At 41.7% G+C, this 26,018-nt stretch overlaps 1 protein-coding gene across 5 annotated transcripts in view; it reads right to left on the reverse strand.

The window, feature by feature from the left end:
• The window catches only part of LOC126252907 (probable phospholipid-transporting ATPase IA), a 631,593-nt gene that overhangs the window by 258,447 nt on the left and 347,128 nt on the right, over positions 1-26,018 (reverse strand). The gene's annotated exons all lie outside the window — the stretch shown is intronic.

Genomic DNA, 26,018 nt, shown 5'->3' on the forward strand with positions numbered 1-26,018 from the left:
TGGGTCCTCACCGTTTTCTCAAATAAGTCAAGACACATTGTCTGCTTTTCAAAATGTGAATGTTGCCAGTGCAAATTCATTGTCGAATAGCACTGAGGATCATGTTTCAGACACCAGTGCATTGTTATTACAATTAATGCAACAAATGGGACAAAAGCTTCAAAAGTTAGACACAATGGAACAAAATCTTCAGGAGTTAGACACAATGGAGCAACACCAGAGACAAACACAGCAACAGTTAGACACAATGGAACAAAATCTTCAAAAGTTAGACACAATGGAACAAAATCAGAGACAAACACAGCAAAAGCTTCAAAAGTTAGACACAATGGAGACACCATGCTTGAACAAACACGTGAAGATTTAACTACTGAGTTACATAACATTGAATCGAAATGTCAAAAAGTCTGTAATGACGTAACAACACAGATTTGTGAGCATTTTCAACCTATTTTTTCGCGGCATGAAAATGCATCACAGAATCACGAAGCAGCCATAAAAGAACTGCAAACTATTGTTCACGAAAATCATGAGACCTTGCAAGCTAAAACTGACTCAGTTGCATCTACTGATTTGGTTACGCAACTTGCAAAAACTCAGGAAAACTTAAAGGACACAGTAGATACTCTGAAAATTGGTTCAGAAAGACACATGGAGGAAATTAGTTCATTATCAGAGAAAGTAGTTGAACTTTCGGATCAGCTAAATAATTTATCTACGAAGGTAGATGATAATCTGAATGACACAAAACCAGTAGTCTTTAATGACACAGAAGAGTGCGAACAAATTAGGAAATTCAAGCAAAATCAGAATCAAATTAAGACGCAACACCAAAGAGAAATCCGGGAAGTACAAGATCAGCTGACACAGGTAATACAAGAATTACGTATTTCAGAGGACACTCGCGCCCCAATACAGAAAGAGGGACATAGAAATACGGAACAGCCACAAAATAATAACACAGCGCATTTCGGAAATTATGAAAAAAATTGGCAAGGTGCACCGAATTTTGAAAAGGAACCGCCGAAACGACGTAACAATGACCGACATGCGACTCGCCGACATGATGATTTTGGCTATAAGCTGTTTATCACTACACGTAAATTCAAAACATTTAAGAATTCCGACAACGACATTCATCCACAAGCGTGGCTCCATCAATACTCTCATTGTTTTCCTCCCAACTGGTCATTAGAGCACAGATTAGAATTTAAAATGTGCGGCTATTTAGAGAATGAACCAGCTGTAAGAATGCGATCGGTCATTCACGATTGTCACAGTGAAGGAGAATTTTATCATGCCTTCCTCTCAGCATATTGGTCTCAAGCTACACAAGACCGAGTAAAACATAGCATCATGATGATGAAACACTTTGAACAATCTGAATTTTCCAGTCTTGTCACATATTTTGAAGACATGTTGCATAAGAATCAATATCTTTCAAACCCATACAGCCCTTCAGAACTCATCCGCATTTGCTTAATCAAATTGCCTGAACATTTACGACATGTTATTTTAGCAGGACGTTGCAAAGATGACATTGAAGCTTTTCAGGGACTGTTACAAGAACTGGAAATTGACACTGACAATCGTGGAACGCGAAAACAGGAGCACAACAATTACAGGTCACATCCGTCACAATTCCGCGACGAAAGAAATAATAACTGGACACGACAAGGCTATTCTCACAACACAAATCGTGACCAAAACAGACACCATCCGTATGACAACCGGTGAGCAGAGAATATTTTTTAGGGTTTGAAATTATTGCAGAAAGCTACGACGTTTTTGAGATTTGACTGAGGTGTTATGATGTTATTATTACAACGACGATGTGTATTATGTTGTTGAGGAATGTTTATTATGATGAAATATTGAAGAAGTGTTGACGTCTATATATATGTGTAATAAGGTAAGGAATAATGAGTAGTGGTTAGGGACTCTGGTTTGAGAAAAAGGTTGTTGGAAACCAAGAATCGTACTTTAAGAGTTATGAAATGTATGTAAATGCGTGAAGGTATCACTATGCTGGCGAAAATTTTTTGGACACTGTTATATTTATAGGATTTTATTTTCTACACATTCGTAACACAAATTCTCAACCTGTGGAATTTTTTTATATGAGACTGCCACTGTAGCGGAAACTGCTGTCGTAAATATTTCAGTGAGAAAGGTAAGTGACCTTGACGTAATGCGTTTTGGGCGCCCAGCTGAGAGGTAGTCATCTGAGAAAAGAAAGCCATTAGGTGAAACAAAAAGAAAAAAAGAAAAAAGGAGGCCATTATCCTCGCTATTGACATTCCTTTGTAGAAAGCATCGCAAATACGACACGCTCATTACTTGGAAACATACTTACATCTGCACACCTGATTATGACAAGCGTCTTTCTACGAGAGTTGAGAGAATTTCTACTAACTTATGAAATGTCACATGACTATTGAACGATATTTTTACGCTTTGTACATAGTTGCTTATCTCATTTGATATCTGTTTTCCAGCTGTGTTACAACATTGGTTTTATAAAATAAAATTAAATGCATTTGCTAATGTGAAAACTTTCTGTCAACAGATCTATTAAATAATTATTTTATGATCCACATTCTTCGAAAAAGGAGCACTTGGAAAGGGATTAATAACAGTTACTGCATACATAATTTTCGGAAAGGGATTAATAACAGTTACTGCATACATAATTTTCTTTTCAACTACTTGGTAATTACTTCAATTACTTGGTAAGTAATTACTTCAATTACTTGGTAATATTTTTGGTAGAATAACTTCTTGTGGTGCACCACTTTAATGACATAGATATTAAGATGTGAACAGACATTTCCCTTATCTGCGTTGTTGTCTTTAGTGTACTATTTTTTCTGCTTGAGCTTTGTCATGTTTAGGTATAAGTTATTGCATTTGCTGCTGCTGCTCCTTCGAGGCATAGTGCTACTAAATTTCACTTTGTATTACTCTGTGAAGCCAGTTTAACTAATGATTTATTTTTCGTATTGCTGCACATTGGCTCATATTAGTGATAATGTTGCATTTGATCTTCAAATTTAGATTTACTGCTGCTAGCTTTGCCAATTTGCATTTTTTTGTCATTGCTGTTTGTATTAATTGTTTTGTGCTGCTGCATTGCCTCGTCCCTTAGTTTATGCATCTGAGCTCAGTAGATTTAAGTTAGTTTAAGAGGGAGTAGACTATATAAGGAACTAACTATGATGAATTGGAAGAAATGCATTGAGAAGCTATAAGAAAATGGTTTGGCCAAAAAAGTATTTTGAAAGTGGATATGAACAAAAAAGTAGGGTTTAGGGACAACAGGTTTAGGTAGGATTTTCTTGGAAATAAATGATGAGGTAAGATAATGGAAAATAAATAATGACGTAAGAAATATGTGAACATATAAATACAGAAAGCATGATTGGATAGAATTTTTTGGTGGAAACAAATGTTGAAATAAGACAAAAAATCTATTGAATGAAGTGTCGGGTTGGACTGCAGTACCAAATGTTACACTGAAAACAAACCCTGCCCTTTCCTCTTGTGTTATTCTGCTTTGTGTTTGTGTACTCTTGTGTATTTGTGTTTTTCCTGTCTTTATGTGTTTAGCTGTTGAGAGTTATGTTGTAGAATTTTTCTAATACCATGTTATTTACTTTGTAAAGATGTTTAGACATTATTTATTCTGTTTTGTTTTAATGCTCATGTGTGAAATTAATATTTCGAAAACTATTCCCTTTATTTTATATATTCACTTATGTCATAATTCCTGTAACACTGATGTATCTGTTTATTTCTATTCTTTTGTAAAGCCTGTTTTACTACAAATGTTATCTGTATTGTTATGTTCTTGAATGTATTTTGCACCTTTGTAATTGTATTCTTATGTTGTAAATTTATAATTGTAATTGACACCAGTTCATCAAATTAAGTAACTTGTAAGTTACATTTCACTGCACACATTTCTGTTGGTCATAGTATATGCACAATATGTGAGAAGTTGGGACTGTTAGTGCTTCCACGTGTGTTAATAATTCAGCAAGGGACTCGTTAACAGCATTGCTGGTTTTAAGGACAATTCCAAAAACTTTGTGAGTGCACAAGTGGTGGTTATGGACTTGCTATATTATCAGCAAGACTCTTCAATGGTGATTGTGCATCTGCACAGTCACAACAGATGGCTGCTGGCCATCTCTACAAGGACTACAGTGGGTCTGCACCTTTGATGATCCACCAATACCATTATTTCTACAAGGACTGCAGTGGGTCTGCACCTCTGGTGGCCCACCAATACCACAATCTCCACCAGGACTACAGTGGGTCTGCACCGCTGGTGGCCCACCAATACCGTAATCTCTACCAGGACTACAGTGGGTCTACTTTGTGATGACCTGCCTACCAATATTCTTCAAAACTTCGAATGATTCTGCTGTGGGTTTGTTCTGTTGTGACCCATTACCTGTCTGCATGTCGAGAGTCAGCACTGTCTTTCCGTTGGAAGGACACCGCTACTTCTTCAAGACTGCATGGAAATCCACTACTTCCATGTGCATTTTCTTTTACTGCTCAGATTTTGAGAAAAACACTGCTATTTTACTGTGATGAACGATCAGGACTATCTTTATGGACTGTGAGAAAATTTTAGCGATTGACCAACATTGTATCGATAAGTGTGTGCATTTGATTTCTTTGTTATTGTAATTATGAAAAATTTTTTCAAATCTGTGTTGGCCACTGCCCAAAACAATTTGTAAAATTTTTTGTGGGGAGCATGGGGGCTATGTAAATAGGCTGTTTAGGTTTTCTTATTGGTAACGCCACGTAGCGCTCTGTATGAAAATCACTGGCTGTGCTGTGTGCAGTCTGTGGCTAGTTTGCATTGTTGTCTGCCATTGTAGTGTTGGGCAGCTGGATGTTAACAGCGCGTAGCGTTGGGCAGTTGGAGGTGAGCCGCCAGCAGTGGTGGATGTGGGGAGAGAAATGGCGGAATTTTGAAATTTGTAAGACTGGATGTCATGAACTGCTATATATATTATGACTTTTGATGATATTAAGGTAAATACATTGTTTGTTCTCTATTAAAATCTTTCATTTGCTAACTATCCCTATCAGTAGTTAGTGCCTTCCGTAGTTTGAATCTCTTATTTAGTTGGCAGTAGTGGCGGTAGTTCGAGTAACCAAGATTTTTGTGAGGTAAGCGATTTGTGAAATGTATAGGTTAATGTTAGTCAGGGCCATTTTTTTGTAGGGATTTTTGAAAGTCAGATTGCGTTGCGCTAAAAATATTGTGTGTCAGTTTAAGCACAGTCATGTATAATTCTTCTAAGGGGACGTTTCAGAATCACTGGCGACAGAGTGCGCAGACATGCCTGAAGAGTGTTTATTTTGCACAAAATATCTTAATATTACACGGAAAGCGAATATAAGTCACTGATAACACTAAAGTAAGAAACGAATAAGGACAGAATCTACGTAAATCTCAGCACAGTTCTGCAATGCCAGAAGGTAAGTCGTTCATTAGTCGTCCAGTACGGCAAGTGTAGTGTTCTTCCGGGAAAGGCAACTTGCCCCACCTCGAGCGCTGTTCACTTGTCAGTTTACAGACAGACTGTGCCTCTCCAGCAGATTCCTTCCAGTTCTCTTATGTGGGAAGATAAAATAACTTCACTTATCTTGTGGTCATATAGCAGAGATTTCCAGAATGAGAATTTCACTCTGCAGCGGAGTGTGCGCTGATATGAAACTTCCTGACAGATTAAAACTGTGTGCCGGACCGAGACTCGAACTCGGGAGCTTTGCCTTTCGCGGGCAAGTGCTCTACCAACTGAGCTACCCAAGCACGACTCACGACCCGTCCTGGTAGAGCACTTGCCCGCGAAAGGCGAAGCTCCCGAGTTCAAGTCTCGGTGCGGCACACAGTTTTAATCTGTCAGGAAGTTTCATATAGCAGAGATGTTTTCGGTTTATTGAGTATTTATTTGCAGTTTTTGCATGACCTACTATGTAAAAAAGTTGAATAGCTGGAGCTGGCAAAATGTCTAGTACACTGAAGAGCGTAACATGCTGCCAATATGTATTAGACAATTTCGATTTTATTGTCTCCACTATTAATGACTGCGATACTTTTCACAACTCGATGCAAGTTAACGAACATTGCGCTCTGATTTAAATATATGGCCGAAAGAGTCAGCCTACAGGAATTGTGAAACGAACCCTGTCGTGCAGGACCGTGTGCCACAAAGGGCACAGATTCACCACGCGATGGGGAAACTCACAGCCGTCTTGTCTATTGAGGCCCAAGTGCCGTAGTGTGCGAGTGAGACGGATGAGAACTTACGTCATAGGGAAACCCAGTAGAAGGCGTGGCCAGGGAGACGTAGCAGTTTTAATTATGGGGGACCTAAGATCGGCCATAAAGTGAAGCATTTATGAAAACTATTTAATTCTGTAGTAGTGCAGGGAATGAAGTCACAGTAATTTTAACCTACCATACTTCATAAAATTTCACTGTGATTCCAATAAAACTTTAATATCATATCTATAATATTGATCATATCTATAATACTTTAGGATTTACTGTTAAAGTGAAATTAGCGAGTTTTGTAACAAAGACCTGAATGCTAAAATCTGAACGTTTTGGTCGATCTTAATGATCGACATTTCATATATAAGCGCATCATTAAAATGACAGATGTTGTAAATATCAACTCTGAAACTTTATTTGTTTAAAAGATTAGTAAATTTAAATTATCACTGTTTCAGTTAAGCAACAGATCGTCATTTCCTCCACACAAAACACATTGAACGATGACAGTATGACACCTTACTGAATCATTAGGTAATAGATATTTGTTGTAAAGTTTAGTGCATAATAGTTACATTTGTTCTTTATTTATTTATCAGAATGCACATTGGTGCAAGGCTACTGGCCATGACATTCAAAGCTAAGAAGGAAATTGTATTGGTTTTATGTAAAAGAATTTAACGTTTATTATGTAATGATTATTATTGTTACTTTATTTAGTACGTGAAAGTGGTCAAGCTTGGATTATTTAAATATGTTAAAAAGTAAAACAATGTAGAATAAGCTGTAGCCGATCAGACGGACAGCTTCAGGAAAGGGAACTGCACTAGTCAGTTGAGCGAGTATGTTCGGCGCGCGGGTAGCGCGGCCGGGGGGGACGGGCAGAGGGACAGTGCTGGTGCAGACGCGAAAGCGGACAGTTCGTCTGGAGACACCGAAGGGTACAGTTCAGATTGAGACGCGAAAGCGGACAATCGGTCTTTAGACAGCTAGGAGGTGAAACGGCTTAGAAAATTTCACGTTGTGTGGTATCGCGGGATTTAGTCTCTGAGCGGTGATCACCCGCGTGTCTGGTGTGAACATTTAACTTTTCGTCTAAAATATCGAGGTGGAGTCTCGGACTTGCGTTTCGTGATGATACTGTGAATGATAGAACTGTGTCAAGTAGATATGCGCTCGAGTGTAACAGCAACCCTAAATACGACCACTTTCGCTACTAGTTTGCTTTCTGAATAAACATTATTATAACCAAATCGCAACTGTGGGGCCTACATCATTTATGGGCCGTTAATTGAGTTCCCGATATTATTATTACTGTTATTATATGTTATATTAACTTTGCATTTCGCAAACTTGCCATCAGCCAGAAAATTTAACCAAAGGGTCACAAGTGTCTAATTTAGGGCGTGTAATGCGACACGAGCAGTTCAACCCCTAGACGAGTTTGAGCCAAGACCTTTCGACGAAGAGGAACCGCATGTGAGTCCGAAAATCTTTGGGATGTTAGCTCGCAATGGGGGTATCAAATGCATCACTCCAGCCTCAGCTCTCCCGAAATCTGAAGAGCCTCAGACGCTTAAATTTTCCCCCTCTGGAACAGAAGTAGTTTACCTAAGTGTTACAGAACATCAGACATTTCAACATAAGACAAGCAATGCATTACAGTAGTCTGTTGTTCAACTTCTGAACGTGATCGGTCCCGTTCCATCGGACATATTCACACCCATCTTGGAAGATATACTGCGGATGTGTGGTAAGTAGCTCCACCCAGTGCAGCCCACACTGCAAGTGACAAACAATCCTGAATGGAAAATATTTATGCATTCTACCAGCAACACAATTAATGATGAGATAAGTGCAGTAATTTTTTGGTCATTCATTAATTGACCACCAAGTGACTAAAACTCAATTAAAGGGCTTTACAATATGCTGTCAACGACAAACAGCAGAAGGTACCACTTTCACCAACCCAATGCCATTCCAACCTGCATTACATAGGTCACTGACAACATCATCCTTAGAAAGTGAACACACAGGAACGCAATATTCAGTTTCCTTTCCTAATTTTCACTTGTGCATTATTTCTTCAAATGTTCAAATGTGTGTGAAATCTTATGGGACTTAACTGCTAAGGTCATCAGTCCCTAAGCTTACACACTACTTAACCTAAATTATCCTAAGGACAAACACACACACCCATGCCCGAGGGAGGACTCGAACCTCCGCCGGGACCAGCCCATTATTTCAACTGTGTGGTCAGGTCTTACGTGGTGCTGAATTTTACCTAAATTCATTGACAGTCCATTTGCAGAGAACCAGTAACTAATTTTGAAGAAAACATTATTTACATTTTCAAAAGTGCATCTACATCTATATACTCCGCAAGTCATCTTACGGTGAGCGGGGTGGCGCAGTGGTTAGACACTGGACCCGCATTCGGGAGGACGACGGTTCAATCCCGCGTCCGGCCATCCTGATTTAGGTTTTCCGTGATTTCCCTAAATCACTCCAGGCAAATGCCGGGATGGTTCCTCTGAAAGGGCACGGCCGACTTCCTTCCCAATCCTTCCCTAATCCGATGAGACCGATGACCACGCTGTCTGGTCTCCTTCCCCAAACCAACCAACCAACCAACCATCTTACGGTTTGTGGCGGAGGGTACTTCTGGGACCATTCGCGAATGGCGCGAGAGAAGAATGTGGGTAAACTTCCCAATTAGCTCTAATATCTCGGACTTTCTCGTTGTGGTCATTTCGCGAGATATGTGGTACCGCATTGGCGTAACTAAGGTTTTGGGAGCCCCGCTGCAAATAAGTTTTGGGGGTTTTGTTAACTAAAGAACAAATATGATAACATTAGGCACTCACACATCACAATTCAGATTAAAAGTAAAATATATGAATTTTCTGGCCTGTTGTATTATCATAAGGATAATTGCAGCTAAACTATCTTTTGATCCTACTTTCTCTAAGGAAAGGCCCGTGAGGCTTGCGTGATCTGCTATTTATAATTTTTAGTTTAGTCTCTTCAGTTTACCTTGGAATAATCCTCTATCAGTGCTAAAAGATGCATTTTGCTCATTAACTTTCAAGTTGAGAAGAACAATCTGTTGCTGGAGAGTCTGCGTCTTGCGTCTATTGCTAGTGGTCCGTTTTCAAATTGTGCGTCACCAAAATTTACTCTTGGTTCCTTTTAGAAGATGGTAGCGTGTCCTCTATGAACTTGCAAACTGTCAGAAACTTCCCGCGTCTCGTTTTTGCAACTGTGTTGGTTCATAGTTTCAACTTTTACATCGTCATTTTTTTCTCCAGTTCCACTTAAAAAAATGGCTCTGAGCACTATGGGACTTAACATGTGAGGTCATCAGTCCCCTAGAACTTAGAACTACTTAAACCTAACTAACCTAAGGACATCACACACATCCATGCCCGAGGCAGGATTCTAACCTGCGACCGTAGCGGTCGCGCGGTTCCAGACTGAAGCGCCTAGAACCGCTCGGCCACACCGGCCGGCTCCACTTTAATTATTAATTTTAGTACATATCTGCCCTGGGCATGAAGCTGATCGCTGGAGTCTTCATTTTATTTTCAACTTCTTCTTCTCGGCAGTCTTTTCAATTTCGCTTTTGAGCACCACTTAAATAAGATCTTTTTCCTAGACATTGTCGTTTTAACTTAATGCAAAATTTAAAAGAAACTCAAATAAGAAAAAAAATAGCAATACGTTTTATATGACCGTAAGCGTAGCTTAGATGAAGAGGAAATAAGCTTCATTACACAGATTACTGAAGTATACAATTGTGATGTCTGAGTCACTTTCTAATAACAGTTCACATCGAGGTGACGAAAGTCATGGGATACCTCCTAATATCGTGTCGGACATCCTTTTGCCCGCCTTAGTGCAGCAACTTGACGTGGCACGGACTCAACAAGTCGTTGGAAGCCCACTGCAGAAATATTGATCCATTCTGCCTGTATATCCGTCCATAATTGCGGAAGTTCCAACTACGATTCCGCGTTCAAAGTCTGTTAGTTCCCGTCGTGCGGCCATAATCACCTTTTCACATGAATCCCCGAGTACAAATGGCAGCTCCGTCAACGCACTGCCCTTTTTACCGCCTTCTCTATACGTGCATATCGCTATCCCACTACTTTTGTCAGCTCAGCGTACTTGCACTATTACACGGCGTCTATCACAAACGTACAAAGAACTTCAGGGAATGTTAGTAGGGGAGTCCATTGTTGTCAACGCCAACGAAAGGAAATACCTGGTGTGGGTAGTGCATTCCAGAACGCTACCTGCCGTACCGCCCATGGCTTGAGTGGAAAACTATGCCGGTGGAATCTGCAGACTGTGCATTGTGCCGGCCGCTACATGCTGTAGCATTCTCGTAAACGTTAAACAAGAAGGGTGCGAAATGTTTTCTGGCACGCTTCTCCTTAATGAGTTTCCATGTATAAACTGACTATAAGAAGAGATTCCCTATAACCCCCTAACTCTCCCCACCCCGCATTGTGGGGTCTGCGGGGCGGTTATTTACGCCACTGCGTGGGAGGAGGTAGTACGTTGTCCGACTCTTACCGGAACGCATTCTCCCGGAATTCCACTAGCAAAGGTCTCTGTGATGCACAATGCCTCGCTTGTAACGTCTGCCGCTTGAGTTTGTCGAGCACTTCTGTAAAGCTCTCGCGCCGACTAACACGATCCTGAGACGAAACCGCCCCGTCTTCGGTGGATCTTGTCTATTTCTTCAAATAGTTCAAATGGCTCTAAGCACTATGGGACTTGACACCTGAGGTCATCAGTCCCCTAGACTTAGAACTATTTAAACCTAACTGACCTAAAGACATCACACACATCCATGCCCGAGGCAGGATTCGAACCTGCGACCGTAGCAGAAGCGCGATTCCGTACTGAAGCGCCTAGAGCCGCTCGGCCACAGGGCCGACTACGGGTAAAGATATGCGTATTGAAATACAGACATACGTAAACAGGGACACTACGGCGCAGTTGTTAGCTCGGTTACTGGTGCTACAATGGCAGGTTATCAAGGTTTAAGTGAGTTTGAACGTGGTATTATAGTCGGCCTACGGGCATTGGGACACGGCATCTCCGAGGTAGCGTTGAAGTGGGAATTTTCCCGTACAACCGTTTCACGAGCGTACCGCGAATATCATGAATCCGGTAAAACATCAAACCTCCGACATCGCTGCGCTCAGAAAAAGATCCTGCAAGAACGGGACCAATGACAACTGAAGAGAATCGTTCAACGTGACAGAAATGCAACCCTTCCGCAAATTACTGCAGATTTCAATGCTGGGCCACCAACAAGTGTCAGCGTGTGAACCATTCAACGAAACATCATCGATAGGGGTTTCGGAGCCGAAGGCCCACTCGTCTACCTTGATGACTGCACGACACAAAGCTCAACGCCTTGCCTGCGCCCGTCAACACCGACATTTGACTTGTTCGGACGAGTCTCGTTTGAAATTGTAGCGAGCGGATGGACGTGTACGGGTATGGAGAGACAACCTCATGAATCCGTTGACTCTGCATGTTAGCAGGGGATTGGTAAAGCTGGTGGAGGCTCTGTAATGCTGTGGGGCGTGTGCAGTTGGAGTGATACTGGGACCCTTGATACGTCTAGATACGACTGACAGGTGACACGTACGTAAGCATCCTATCTGATCACTTGCATCCATTCACGTCCATTGTACATTCCGACGGACTTGGGAAACTCCAACAGGACAATGCCACACCCAACTCGTCCAGAATTGCTACAGTGTGGCTCCAGGAACGCTCTGAGTTTAAACGTTTCTGCTGCCCACCAAACTCCCCAGACATGAACATTATCGAGCATATTTGAGATGCCTTGCAACGTGCTGTTCAGAAGAGATCTCCACTCCCTCGTACTCTTACGGATTTATGGACAGCCCTGCAGGACTCATGGTGTGAGTTCCCTCCAGCACTACTTCAGACATTAGTCAAGTCCATGCCACGTCGTGTTGCGGCAGTTATCCGTGCTCACGGGGGCCCTACACGATATTAGATAGGTGTACCAGTTTCTTTGGCCCTTCAGTCTTCTCCATTTGGCCAGCTGGTCGAATCGAGCAATATTCAGATTCGTGAGGCATTCAGACGTGGCAGTGTCCCGATGTGAGACTGTATGGGAACGTAAGGGGATACATTCTCGCTGACAAGGTTCCGGTCGACAACGTCTAGTCACCACATGGGAGGATCACCGTATTGCGCACCGAGCACATCTTGGATCCTTCACATCTGCGCCTGCCATCTGACAACAAGTAATGGACTCCCTGAAACATTCTGTGTCATCTCGCACCACTGCTCGGAGACTAGAAACAGCCGGACTAGGAAACGGCTGCATTTGGATTTTTGCCGCGACTGGGAAGTATGGATTGCTGATTAATGGCGTCACGTCGTGTTCAGCGACGATCAGCGGTTCTGCACTACCCAGGATGATCATCATCAGTATGGCGGCGACCCGGGGAGAGGTGCCATTCATTCAATACTTTGGTTAGCACGGTAGCGTCTTGTCTGGCGTCATGGGGTGGGAAGCCATCAGGTACGATTTCAGTTCACAGCTGGTACTAATTGAGGTAACTCCGAGGACGCAATGGTGCGTCACGGGCATCGTGACTCCTCACGTGTCATCTCTCAGGCGACAGTACCGTGATGTCATTTTTCAATAGGACAAGGCTACTCCACACATGGCGCGTGTCTCTATGAACTGTCTGCGTATTATTGAGGTACTCCCGCAGACAAAAAGCTACCCAGATCTGTTTCCAGTGGGACGTGCGTGGGACCAGCTCGGACGTCAATTTCGTCCCAGTGCCAGCCCCAGTGTATCGGGGACTAATTAACGACATTTGTGAGGCAGCTTGCCGCACAAGAGAACGCGACGACTTATGATACCCTTCACAACCGAGTAAGTGCTCGCATTCAGGTCAGAGGGAGCACAACATCATACTGATACGTGGACTCATACTGCCAAGTCCATAGCAAATTTGACCATATTTGTAATCACCGAAATAACATCACTTACCCTCTCAACCTGTGAAGTTTCATTTCATTTCATCCTCTTTTTTTTCCCAGGCATTGAGTATGTGGCAATATTATGTATGCGGACGGTCAGTAATATAATTTGTGTCCGTTGTAAAATTGTTTTGAATTACTGCTATGCAACATTATACAGGAAAGCGAACGAATGTTTTAACGTCACATGAGAAGGAAAAAGCAAGGAAGGCATAAATTAATTTAATGTTAAGTTTAGTGAACAGTAAAGTACGAACTGAAGGAATGATAGATAGACAGATTAAGTGTCTTAAGACATCCTTAGCAAACCGTTTCAAGAAGAGGATTCAGGTTGAGGGAATATATATGTATACAGAACTAGGTTATCCGACCACGGGACTAACAGCGAGCGGGGAAGTTCCATAGCGAAACAAAGACTGGAAATACGAATATAGAGCAATGAAGAGATTTCGTAGAATAGGGGGAATCTAGAGAGAATAATGACTGAAAAATTCGCACATGCAGGCAATCCATGAACGTGCAGCAAGTCACCGTTTATATACCCGCATGCAACTTTCTGGAACAGCAGCTGCTTTTCGGTTAGTGGAAAATTAAAGAGGACATTCCGATGTTTGAATGTGTGAAGGCCTGCTACAGAAGAAATAATTGAGTCGTGTTGATCACTATCGGGGTTATCGCTAGTCCGAAATACGAAGCGAATGTCGCACAAACGTTTTTGAGTCGAAAGTAGATGTATCTGCACGTGTGAAGTAAGCAGGTAGTGATGAGGGAAACGCAGCAAATTCTAGTTTTAGAAGGTGATTCAGGTAGTACAGAACAAAAGCAGAATCTATGAAATCGCTGAAATTGCGCACGTTACGTCAGCTTTTAGTTTCCGTTTTCGTGAGACAGTTGGATTCCAAAAATGGAATAAGAGAAACAGACAAATCTTTTCATTATTCTAAACTTTGTGACATTGTTTTAAATACGAATATTACAGTTGGAATAAGTCGTTATAAATGTGTAATGGTTTTAAGAATAACCTACTGCAGCGATCGGCAAACTCGTTAGGCAACAGAGCCACATATCAATAGCACAACTATTGAAATTTCTTTTGGAGCCAGGTTTTCTTAAATTTTAATTGTACAGACAGATGTATTGTCATTAACTTAATTTTGGCTCTCCTAAGCTGTGTTTTTCTAAAAACGTCAATCTGATGTCGGCTCCTTCCAGCTTGTATACTTGTTCGTCTACCTCCTTTCGTTCATTGCTCCCTGTACGTGGAAAACGTCTCAACATACCTTTCTCAGTACTCGAACTACACCTCCCTTCACTCTACAAAGCTCCCTAAAACTAACTTAATAGTTAGTTAAACTAAAGATACATTGGATAAAACTTGAAATCAAACTTAATAGCGACATTACTTATTGATAAAATTAAATTTTAAGGCATCCATAAAATGTATCATGACAATGTAAACACAAATGTGGACAATGGTGTTGCTTTCCGTGAATAGTTTGCTTAAGTCAGTTCTGTATGTGGTTGTTTTTAATTTAAGCACGATTCCACGTCCTCATCAGTAAGATGAATTCTCAATTTACACTCGATAGGGTTTATGCATGAAAATGAATGCTCGCGTGAAAATGCAGACCCGAATGAGAAAAGAACAGCAGACGCTAGTTTCTTCAGTTAATTCTATCAGTCAGGAACACTATTTCAGATGTTAGAAACCAACATACCTTCCTTCTCCAGGTCTTTCAAAGCACACAACTTTTATCCCAATATTTCTGTATCAGCGCAAAGACTGAGCTTGGAATTCCATAATTCTTTGTTCTTAAACCCAAGAATTGCATTGCAAAGCTTCAGTTGCCAATATTAAAGGGATAAAGCTTTGATTCTGCTACAGTAGCATTAAAACGTTTTTTCTTTTATTTTTCTTCACAAATGCTAATGTCGTTTTGATGTTCCGGAATTCCTGAAACCTGTTACAAACGATTCCCTCATATTTCAAAGTGTTACTTTTAATAGAAAGTCATTTTTACAATACACGCGAAAATATCGTGTTTCTTCATCGTTAATGATACCGGTGACCGTATTACGATATCAGTAAGGATGAGAAAGAGAGCAAAAATTAATCAACAGAGATCATTACAGGTGGAGAACAATAGTGGTCAATAACAGGGAAAGGAGTCGGAAGGCGTCTTGGTATTCCTATGAAGTGATTTACGATAACCATGACAAAATGAAACCACTCGTATAAAAATACCATTCTCACGAATACGAACCTACTGTCTTAACTAGTGCACCGTGTAAGTGGCTGAGGGTTTGAAGCGCTCCTGTAAACCAGATCAAGCGACGGGTATCGCTGGGCGGACATGTCCTTTTGGAACAAATGACCTGGATGAAATTACAATGAAAGCTGATATTTATCAACGCCTGTAAGCAGCTACTGGTCTGGATTTCATTGTAATTTCATTCTGCGAGAGCTGCAAGATCACTAGTGGTATCTGTTCTTTCGGACGTGACCGGAAGAATACATACCATCTTCATACAGGAAATGGAGTACGCCCAACATGCCTTTGTTCCTTATGTTGCTTCTCGGAACTGGAGAACAAAGCAGCTGTCTAATTTTTGCTTTATCATGCATACACCAAACGACCTTATACACAACAATATATTGCTGGCAATTCGGCAGCAATATCTTCTGCAAACAATATTTCTCGTCTACCCCGTCGTACAAGGGCGATTTACCAAGCAATTTCAACCAGTATTTCACACCCCATTGAGCCTGCTGTGGTTAAAAGAAAAGGGGGGGGGGGGGGTACGTTTAGCAGCCGTGATATTTCATCTGTAAATGTCGAGTGATACTTATAAAAACTGGAGACGCAAATTACCTGGTGTTTAAAACCCCTTTTTACTTAAAAATTTTTTTTCTTGATATTACTGATTCCAAAATCATCAGCAGGAATTGTGAACATTGCGACCATTGTTACGTTTTTATGAAATTCTGCTTCTGTAGAAATAGCTTCAAAACGCTGATCGATGCGAAATCTAATACTGTAGACAATCGGGGCGCTTCCAGTCAGTCATATTCATACTCGTCGACAAATCGTCGCCAACAATTTACCGGATCGCTTTGGAAATGTGGGCGATCAGCCATTCATCGATGGGATCTACTGACAAGTCGTGCGACCTGGCAACATGTCGTTTTGATCCGACGTTTTAGTGTGTGAGGGGGAGGGGAGGGGGAGGGGGGTACACCCCCTCACTGCCGGGTGTAACTGCGTTTCACTGGGCGCTGGGGTATTATACTAGACTAATAAAATGCTACTTTGAAAAAAAAAACTATAAATATTTATCAAAATTACGCACAGCCGCTAACCAGGAAGAGGTATTGTGGCTATGCCGAAGTAGATTTTTTTCATGGTGTTTTTTTCACATACAGTGGATCGGTAGCTCAGTGGTAGCCGGCACGGTAGCTCAGCGCATTCGGTCAGAGAGTTAGTCCCCCTTTGTAAAAAAAAAAAAAAAAGAAGATGAATTTGAGAGAGTACCATGGGCACCCGCTCCGAACAAATGCAACGAACAATAAAAAAAAGGTAAAGTGCAAGATTATTGATCCAAAAGGCCTCTGGTACGATCCTGGTTCATTACTACGATTTTTAACTGCCACTTATCACTTCTTTGACCTCTGCCAATGTTTGTTTGTATGAAAAATGCCGAACTGAACCGAGATTCGTAGCCCACGTTTAACTGTTGGTCACCCTACGATAAGCTGGGTAAGTCAGTTCAAAAGTCGGAGGAAGGCAACGGCATACTACGTCCAGCGGGACCATGCCTAGTAAAGCACAGTAGCTCTGAAACCTAGTTGATGACAGATTCACTGAAGGACTGACAGGAAAGAGCATAGTACACATTGTAGTCTTCAATGCCTAGCCGAGATCTGGCGCAAAAAAGTTTTGGTCTCTTCGAGCTGTCCAGTAATTACATCCTTAAGTAAACCTGAACATCAGAACGCATTGCCACATCGTATTATGCAGGATACCACCTTTTTGAAGATAGCTACACCGCGAACAAGCTTTCTTGGTATGCCTGAAAGATACAAATTACAACGTGCGATAGTACAATCAGACATGTGTTAATGTCATTTGTAGCTTTTTTGTGGCCCGCTAAATAAAAATTGGTCAGATGTGGGAAGGACTCCCGCTCTGGGAGTTCCTTACATCCTCTATAATTTGGTACACAGACAGTTTGTGCATCTCAGGAATCGAGAATCCCGACGATTTTTGCCAGTTATCGACATGGATACTGGCAAGATATCGGTCCTGGGGATTCCAAACTTTCGAGAATGTTTTTAAAAAATATTTTTGTTGTGTTACATAATTACAAGTTAACGTCTTCCAGGTTTTTTTCTTTTACTTGTGTTGTTAAATATCATTTCTTGCCAAATTTCATGACTCTAGCCCAGCAGTAAGTACCCTACAGGTTTTAATAAGTTTGTTTGCGAGTATCAAAATAAGACATAAATGGTTCTATATTTTAACTTCAATGACTTAGAAGCTTACATTTATTACACAGCCATGGGACCGTAGACCTTAGTATGTGACATCAATTCCAACTTAATAGGTCTATCTGCCCCTGAGAAAAAGTTTTTTAACAGTCAGACAGACGGACAACAAAGTGATTGTGTAATGGTTCCGTTTTTATGTACTGAGGTACGGAATCCTAAAAACAACCAATGTGTTTTCCTTTATATTTGCAGACACCTAAACTATAGTGCGATATACAGTTTTAATCTACGGAAGATTTAATTTCTGTTTTATTAAATAAGTTATTTAATTCTCGCAGTGCCGTGATTGCAACAATAAAATGCAGTTGAAAATTTGCTGTGCTTGAAGATGTGACCACAGGATCGTCCATGACAATACACAAGAAGAGAGTACACTCCTGGAAATTGAAATAAGAACACCGTGAATTCATTGTCCCAGGAAGGGGAAACTTTATTGACACATTTCTGGGGTCAGATACATCACATGATCACACTGACAGAACCACAGGCACATAGACACAGGCAACAGAGCATGCACAATGTCGGCACTAGTACAGTGTATATCCACCTTTCGCAGCAATGCAGGCTGCTATTCTCCCATGGAGACGATCGTAGAGATGCTGGATGTAGTCCTGTGGAACGGCTTGCCATGCCATTTCCACCTGGCGCCTCAGTTGGACCAGCGTTCGTGCTGGACGTGCAGACCGCGTGAGACGACGCTTCATCCAGTCCCAAACATGCTCAATGGGGGGCAGATCCGGAGATCATGCTGGCCAGGGTAGTTGACTTACACCTTGTAGAGCACGTTGGGTGGCACGGGATACATGCGGACGTGCATTGTCCTGTTGGAACAGCAAGTTCCCTTGCCGGTCTAGGAATGGTAGAACTATGGGTTCGATGACGGTTTGGATGTACCGTGCACTATTCAGTGTCCCCTCGACGATCACCAGTGGTGTACGGCCAGTGTAGGAGACCGCTCCCCACACCATGATGCCGGGTGTTGGCCCTGTGTGCCTCGGTCGTATGCAGTCCTGATTGTGGCGCTCACCTGCACGGCGCCAAACACGCATACGACCATCATTGGCACCAAGGCAGAAGCGACTCTCATCGCTGAAGACGACACGTCTCCATTCGTCCCTCCATTCACGCCTATCGCGACACCACTGGAGGCGGGCTGCACGATGTTGGGGCGTGAGCGGAAGACGGCCTAACGGTGTGCGGGACCGTAGCCCAGCTTCATGGAGACGGTTGCGAATGGTCCTCGCCGATACCCCAGAAGCAACAGTGTCCCTAATTTGCTGGGAAGTGGCGGTGCGGTCCCCTACGGCACTGCGTCGGATCCTACGGTCTTGGCGTGCATCCGTGCGTCGCTGCGGTCCGGTCCCAGGTCGACGGGCACGTGCACCTTCCGCCGACCACTGGCGACAACATCGATGTACTGTGGAGACCTCACGCCCCACGTGTTGAGCAATTCGGCGGTACGTCCACCCGGCCTCCCGCATGCCCACTATACGCCCTCGCTCAAAGTCCGTCAACTGCACATACGGTTCACGTCCACGCTGTCGCGGCATGCTACCAGTGTTAAAGACTGCGATGGAACTCCGTATGCCACGGCAAACTGGCTAACACTGACGGCGGTGGTGCACAAATGCTGCGCAGCTAGCGCCATTCGACGGCCAACACCGCGGTTCCTGGTGTGTCCGCTGTGCCGTGCGTGTGATCATTGCTTGTACAGCCCTCTCGCAGTGTCCGGAGCAAGTATGGTGGGTCTGACACACCGGTGTCAATGTGTTCTTTTTTCCATTTCCCGGAGTGTATTTTTGCGACTGAGAGTGGTGCTTATCCTTGTAAACGTTAACTCAGGCTAGCTGCGTGATATGCCTTATTTTAGTACATCAGTAATTGCCGGTAATTGTTTCTTTGTTGTTGTTTCATACTGATCGGTTTTTTGGAAGTACCTCCCATCTTCATATCAGTTAAACAATAAAAAAATAAATGACAACTGGGTTCTATCAAAAAACAATACAGACGCTTTATAACATACCCCTTCTCATAGTTACACAGTCACTATGAATTTCACTGTCATATATTAAATTCAAACTTGTATGCTACCGCTTCGTATCAAAATTTTTAAAAGAAATCTGAATGGTGCAAAAAGCCCATAGTATTAATGAGTATCCTCTACATGTTCAAATGGATTTAAAAATACAATCTTGAAATAATTTATACTAAAACGTTCCAGAGGAGTAAACATAAAACGTTCCAGAGGAATAAACATAAAACGTTACAGAGGATTTCCTAAACTGAGAAACATAATTTATGAAAGGGAAACAGTTAAAGAAAACTTTTTAAGAATGTATCCTTTCTTCGTTTCCATTACGCCATCGCAGAAGGAAGCTGTGCGAACAGATCCAAAAATGGGCGACACTGCGTGAAATCTGTAAGTTTGAAATTATAAAGAAAAAAACAGCGATAGACAGACGGAAAATACAGTCTTCTTCTTCCTCTTGTGTCACGCCCGGCATCTGCGCAGGGTCGGCAGGGTTATGAGCGGATTTGGTAAGTTAATTTAACGGGTTGCCCGTCGCCCTTCCTGTGGACACCCCATTATTTTATTTAATAAAATTGCAGCCAAATAGCCATATACAGTTACTTTGCTTAAGATTTTATATTTACATTTTACATTTTTGCATATTCATTTATCGATTTCACTCTTTTACAGCACAGTTCTATGTGATATCGTTCACAGGCTTCGTTACACAGTTCACATACACACGTTGTGGTTGGGTCATGATAAGTTTTGTTTTTGCAAATTAGATGATGAAAGCCGTAAATAGAAAGTCTAATTACGACATGTCGCTGTTCGAAGTTTGGTGCTGTCCGTGAGCGGTTCGTCATTGCTTCGGTGCCATAGAATTCCGACCATATTTTTTCTCGTTTGTCCTCCATGATATTCAGTTGCTTTCTGGAAGCCCTGGTGTGTGGCATCATATATCGAAGTCTGATGTCTTCAATTAGGAATGTCTCTCTCGCTAGCAGGTACACTAGTCTAGATCTTGTTGTCTTTGAGAAACCTAGTGCTCTTTTTAGATAGGTCGATTTTACCTTTTCTAGTGTTTCTAGATTTTTTTCTGTCAGGTGGTCCCATATAACCTCCATCCCATAGGCCAGGATTGGCAAGATTTTTGTGTTGAATAATTTCATGGCTGTTTCTAGACTGAGTAGGCGGATGTTTTTGATGTCCTGTATTGCTATTATTGCTTGGGCTGCACGTTCTGTTGTATGTTTTGTGAAGCATTTGGCTGTTGGTTGCAATGTCACTCCTAGGTATTTCAAGTCTGATGAGATTTTTATTTTTTGTCCTCTGATGCTGATTTCCGCATTCTTGGGTGTTTTGCCTCCTTTTCTGAAAATTATCATTTCTGTCTTTGTTATGTTTATGTGTAGTTTGTGTTCACTGCACCATCTGTCTATTTTCTCAGTGATTCTCTGCAGCTTCTGTATATCTGTTGAACCTACGGCTATGTCGTCAGCGTATGCATATACATGCACATCTTCTTCATTTTCTCCAATTCGGAGTACTTTTCAGTAGCAAGAATGTACAGCAAAGGGCTCATTTGGTCACCCTGTAAGACTCCGTTCGATTGCAGAATGGGGTTCGAAAAAGAGAGGTTGTCTGATATTGTGATTAAGTTGTATTCGAGGATTGACTTGATTATTCTTGCCCATACGCTATCTTCTCCCATTGTGTTTTCCAGTTTTCGGACTATGAGATCTCTTTCCAATAGGTCAAAGGCTTTGGTAAAGTCTATGAACACTGTGTGAAACATTTGTTTCTTTTGTAGCGCTTCGTCGATGTTGTTTAGAAGAAGCCTGACTGCCGTAAGTGTTGATCTTCCAGATCTGAAACCCATTTGTCGTTCTGGGAGATGACTGTCCACAGAGGCTTGGATTTTTTGTGTTATTATCTTTGAAAACATCTTGAACTGAGTATTTTCCAGGGCTATGCCTCTGTACTTGTTTGGGTCCATTGGGTCTCCTCTACCTTTGTAGAGAACTTTTATTGTCGAGTGTCTCCATTGTGTCGGAATTCTTCCAAGTTCCAGGCATTTGTTAAATAGTTTGGTCCATATGTGTTGGAGGGCCTCTTTTGCGTCTTTTATATGTTCATTATATATATTTCGGGTCCTGCTGCTTTCTTGTTCTTCAGTGCTTTTATTACTTCTTTCACGTCTTCTTCATTTATAGGTTCCCATATATTGTCTTTTTCCTTAGTTTGATGTTGTTTCTCTTTCTTTGGGGGTGTTTTGATTCATCGTTTGTTCAGTATCTTACTGAAGTGGTCTTCCCATTCCTTCAGGTCTATATGTGGTGTATGAGCCGTTTTTCTTGCTCTTGCTGCTATGTATGGGTCTTTCTCTGCTTCATCCGCTTCTCTTTTTGCCTCTCTTTCTATGTATTCTTTTTTCTTCTCTTCTATTAGTTTTTTGTAGATTCTCCTCTCTTTTGCGCACAGTTTGTATGTTTCCTCGTCACGCTGGTTTCTTAGTCTGTGGAGCGTTCTTAGAACAGTGTTTCTTTTGCTGTAGCATTCAGCATCGAACCATCTTTTTGCCGTCCTTGTTTTGGGGATTATTTGTATCAATGAATTTTTTAGGTGGTCTTCTATTTGGTCTGTTGCTTTTTCAAGGTCTCCTTCCTCTATGAAAGTTTCTATTTATGTCAATTGCTCTTGCTGGTTTGTTAATTTTTCTACATCAGTTTTTCTTTGTGTGAATGCGCGTACCTTAACTGTCTTCGTGTAGTGCGATTCATGTGAAAGTGTGCGAAAGTTTTCTAAATGTTTGCGAGTCGTGTAACTGAGGCCCAATTTGGGTACCAGGTCGGTATACGCCTAGCACAGCGATCTTCAAATCTTTCTGCACAAGAGCCAATTTTGACATTGTGGAGCGATACCTTGTGTCGCATGGGTACTGATCTTATTATTAATTGGTAACCTACTTAACACAGTATGTTATGAGCGCCCAACAGCCTATGTATAGTAAGGGCGTGGTAAGTTGGCCGTCGGCCCCCTACTACCGATTTTTAAAAGTCGGCACCATTCGGAACGCTTCGTGTCGACTCTGTTTCAGGATGCGGCGACATCAAAGTTGTGACACTGTAATTACCTGATAAAGTGTTGTAATGTTGTCTCTGTGAGCAGATGATTAATAGATTTATGCTTAATAGATTTGTACATATATTAAAATGCATTATGCAAGATGAGACATGGCCGTAAATGTTTTGAATATCATGTTTCTTTTACTTATTGTGTTCCATTACGATAATGTTCTTTGCTACAAGTAAGTACCACATTTGAAGATGACCATCTCTGTAATGTGTATTCGTGAATACATGTTAGTTCTGTTTCAAACTTTATTCCATGGCAGCCGACTGGTACGAGACGGGCATGTCCATAGGTTGTCAGTAGTGGAAGAAAAATAATAAAACACTTCTCCTCTCACACCGGCTAAGCCCGCGGTGGCTGCACTACTTACTCCTCTGGCCCCGATGTTGGCGGCCATCTGTACTTATAAGGAGACCGCGCCTACTCGCCGTCACCTTTTTCGTCCAAATTAACGGTATTGCCAAGAATGAAAGTCACAGAAGCGGGAGTTTCAGCAGTCTTGCCGCGGGTCAGGCAAGACATAAGCCATTTATGTTAGGTAGTTTCCAGGCAGTGGTTGGCGCAGCGGAAAGATCACGGAATGGTAATCTGAGGGTCGTGAGGTCGAGTGTCTATGAGGAAACTTCTTTCTATTTTCAATTTTTACGTTACGTATAGTGTAAATAAACCGAACAGTGCTTCACATATTGTGTTTATTAATATTTTCATAAAAGACATGAAAAGGAAAGGTGAACGAAAACTTGGGACTGCAAATAAATTTTCAGGAAGCGTTTGCAGGGCGTACAATATATTGAGCATTATTTCAGTTTCTTTGCATTGTAAGTAACGTAAAAATTGAAAATAAAAAGAAGTTTTCAATAGGAACTCGACCTCACGCCCCTCAGATTACCGTCCTGCATTCTTCCCGCTGCGATATCCGTTGCCTTAAACTATGTTAACATAAAAAGCTAACACCTCACCCTACCCTACATCTACATCTACATATACATCGATACTCTGCAAATCACATTTAAGTGCCTGGCAGAGGGTTCATCGAACCACCTTCACAATTCTCTATTATTCCAATCTCGTATAGCGCGCGGAAAGAACGAACACCTATATCTTTCAGTGTTGTTGTTGTTGTTGTTGTCGTCTTCAGTCCTGAGACTGGTTTGATGCAGCTCTCCATGCTACTCTATCCTGTGCAAGCTTCTTCATCTCCCAGTACCTACTGCAACCTACATCCTTCTGAATCTGCTTAGTGTATTCATCTCTTGGTCTCCCTCTAAGATTTTTACCCTCCACGCTGCCCTCCAATGCTAAATTTGTGATCCCTTGATGCCTCAGAACATGTCCTACCAACCGGACCCTTCTTCTTGTCAAGTTTTGCCACAAACTCCTCCTCTCCCGAATTCTATTCAATACCTCCTCATTAGTTATGTGATCTAATCTTCATAATTCTTCTGTAGCACCACATTTCGAAAGTTTCTATTCTCTTCTTGTCCAAACTATTTATCGTCCACGTTTCACTTTCATACATGGCTACACTCCATACAAATACTTTCAGAAACGACTTCCTGACACTTTAATCTATACTCGATGTTAACAAATTTCTCTTCTTCAGAAACGCTTTCCTTGCCATTGCCAGTCTACATTTGATATCCTCCCTACTTCGACCATCACCAGTTATTTTGCTCCCCAAATAGCAAAACTCATTTACTACTTTAAGTGCCTCATTTCCTAATCTAATTCCCTCAGCATCACCCGATTTAATTCGACTACATTGCATTATCATCGTTTTACTTTTGTTGATGTTCATCTTATATCCTCCTTTCAAGACACTGTCCATTCCGTTCAACTGCTCTTCCAAGTCCTTTGCTGTCTCTGACAGAATTACAATGTCATCGGCGAAACTTAAAGTTTTTATATCTTCTCCATGGATTTTAATACCTACTCCGAATTTTTCTTTTGTTTCCTTTACTGCTTGCTCAAGATACAGATTGAATAACATCTGGGGGAGGCTACAAACCTTCCCAACCACTGCTTCCCTTTCATGTCCTTCGACTCTTATAACTGCCATCTGGTTTCTGTACAAATGGTAAATAGCCTTTAGCTCCCTGTATTTTACCCCTGCCACCTTTAGAATTTGAAAGAGAGTATTCCAGTCAACATTGCCAAAAGCTTTCTCTAAGTCTACAAATGCTAGAAACGTAGGTTTGCCTCTTCTTAAACTATCTTCTAAGATAAGTCGTAGGGTCAGTATTGCCTCACGTGTCCCAACATTTCTACTGAATCCAAACTGATCTTCCCCGAGGTCGGCTTCTGTCAGTTTTTCCATTCGTATGTAAAGAATTCGCGTTAGTATTTTGCAGCTGTGACTTATTAAACTGATAGTTCGGCAATTTTCACATCTGTCAACACCTGCTTTCTTTGGGATTGGAATTATTATATTCTTCTTGAAGTCTGAGGGTATTTCACCTGTCTCATACATCTTGCTCACCAGATGGTAGAGTTTTGTCAGGACTGGCTCTCCCAAGGCTGTCAATAGTTCCAATGGAATGTTGTCTACTCCCGGGGCCTTGTTTCGACTCATGTCCTTCAGTGCTCTGTCAAAGTCTTCACGCAGTATCGTACCTCACATTTCATCTTCATCTACATCCTCTTCCATTTCCATAATATTGTCCTCAAGTACATCGCCCTTGTATAGACCCTCTATATACTCCTTCCACCTTTCTGCTTTCCCTTCTTTGCTTAGAACTGGGCTCTTGATATTCATACAAGTGGCTCTCTTTTCTCCAAAGGTCTCTGTAATTTTGCTGTAGGCATTATCTATCTTAGCCCTAGTGAGATAAGCCTCTACATCCTTACATTTGTCCTCTAGCCATCCCTGCTTAGCCATTTTGCACTTTCTGTCGATCTCATTTTTGAGACGTTTGTATTCCTTTTTGCCTGCTTCATTAACTGCGTTTTTATATTTTCTCCTTTCA

Source organism: Schistocerca nitens, chromosome 4 (genome assembly GCF_023898315.1).
Source record: "Schistocerca nitens isolate TAMUIC-IGC-003100 chromosome 4, iqSchNite1.1, whole genome shotgun sequence".
NCBI lineage: Eukaryota > Metazoa > Arthropoda > Insecta > Orthoptera > Acrididae > Schistocerca > Schistocerca nitens.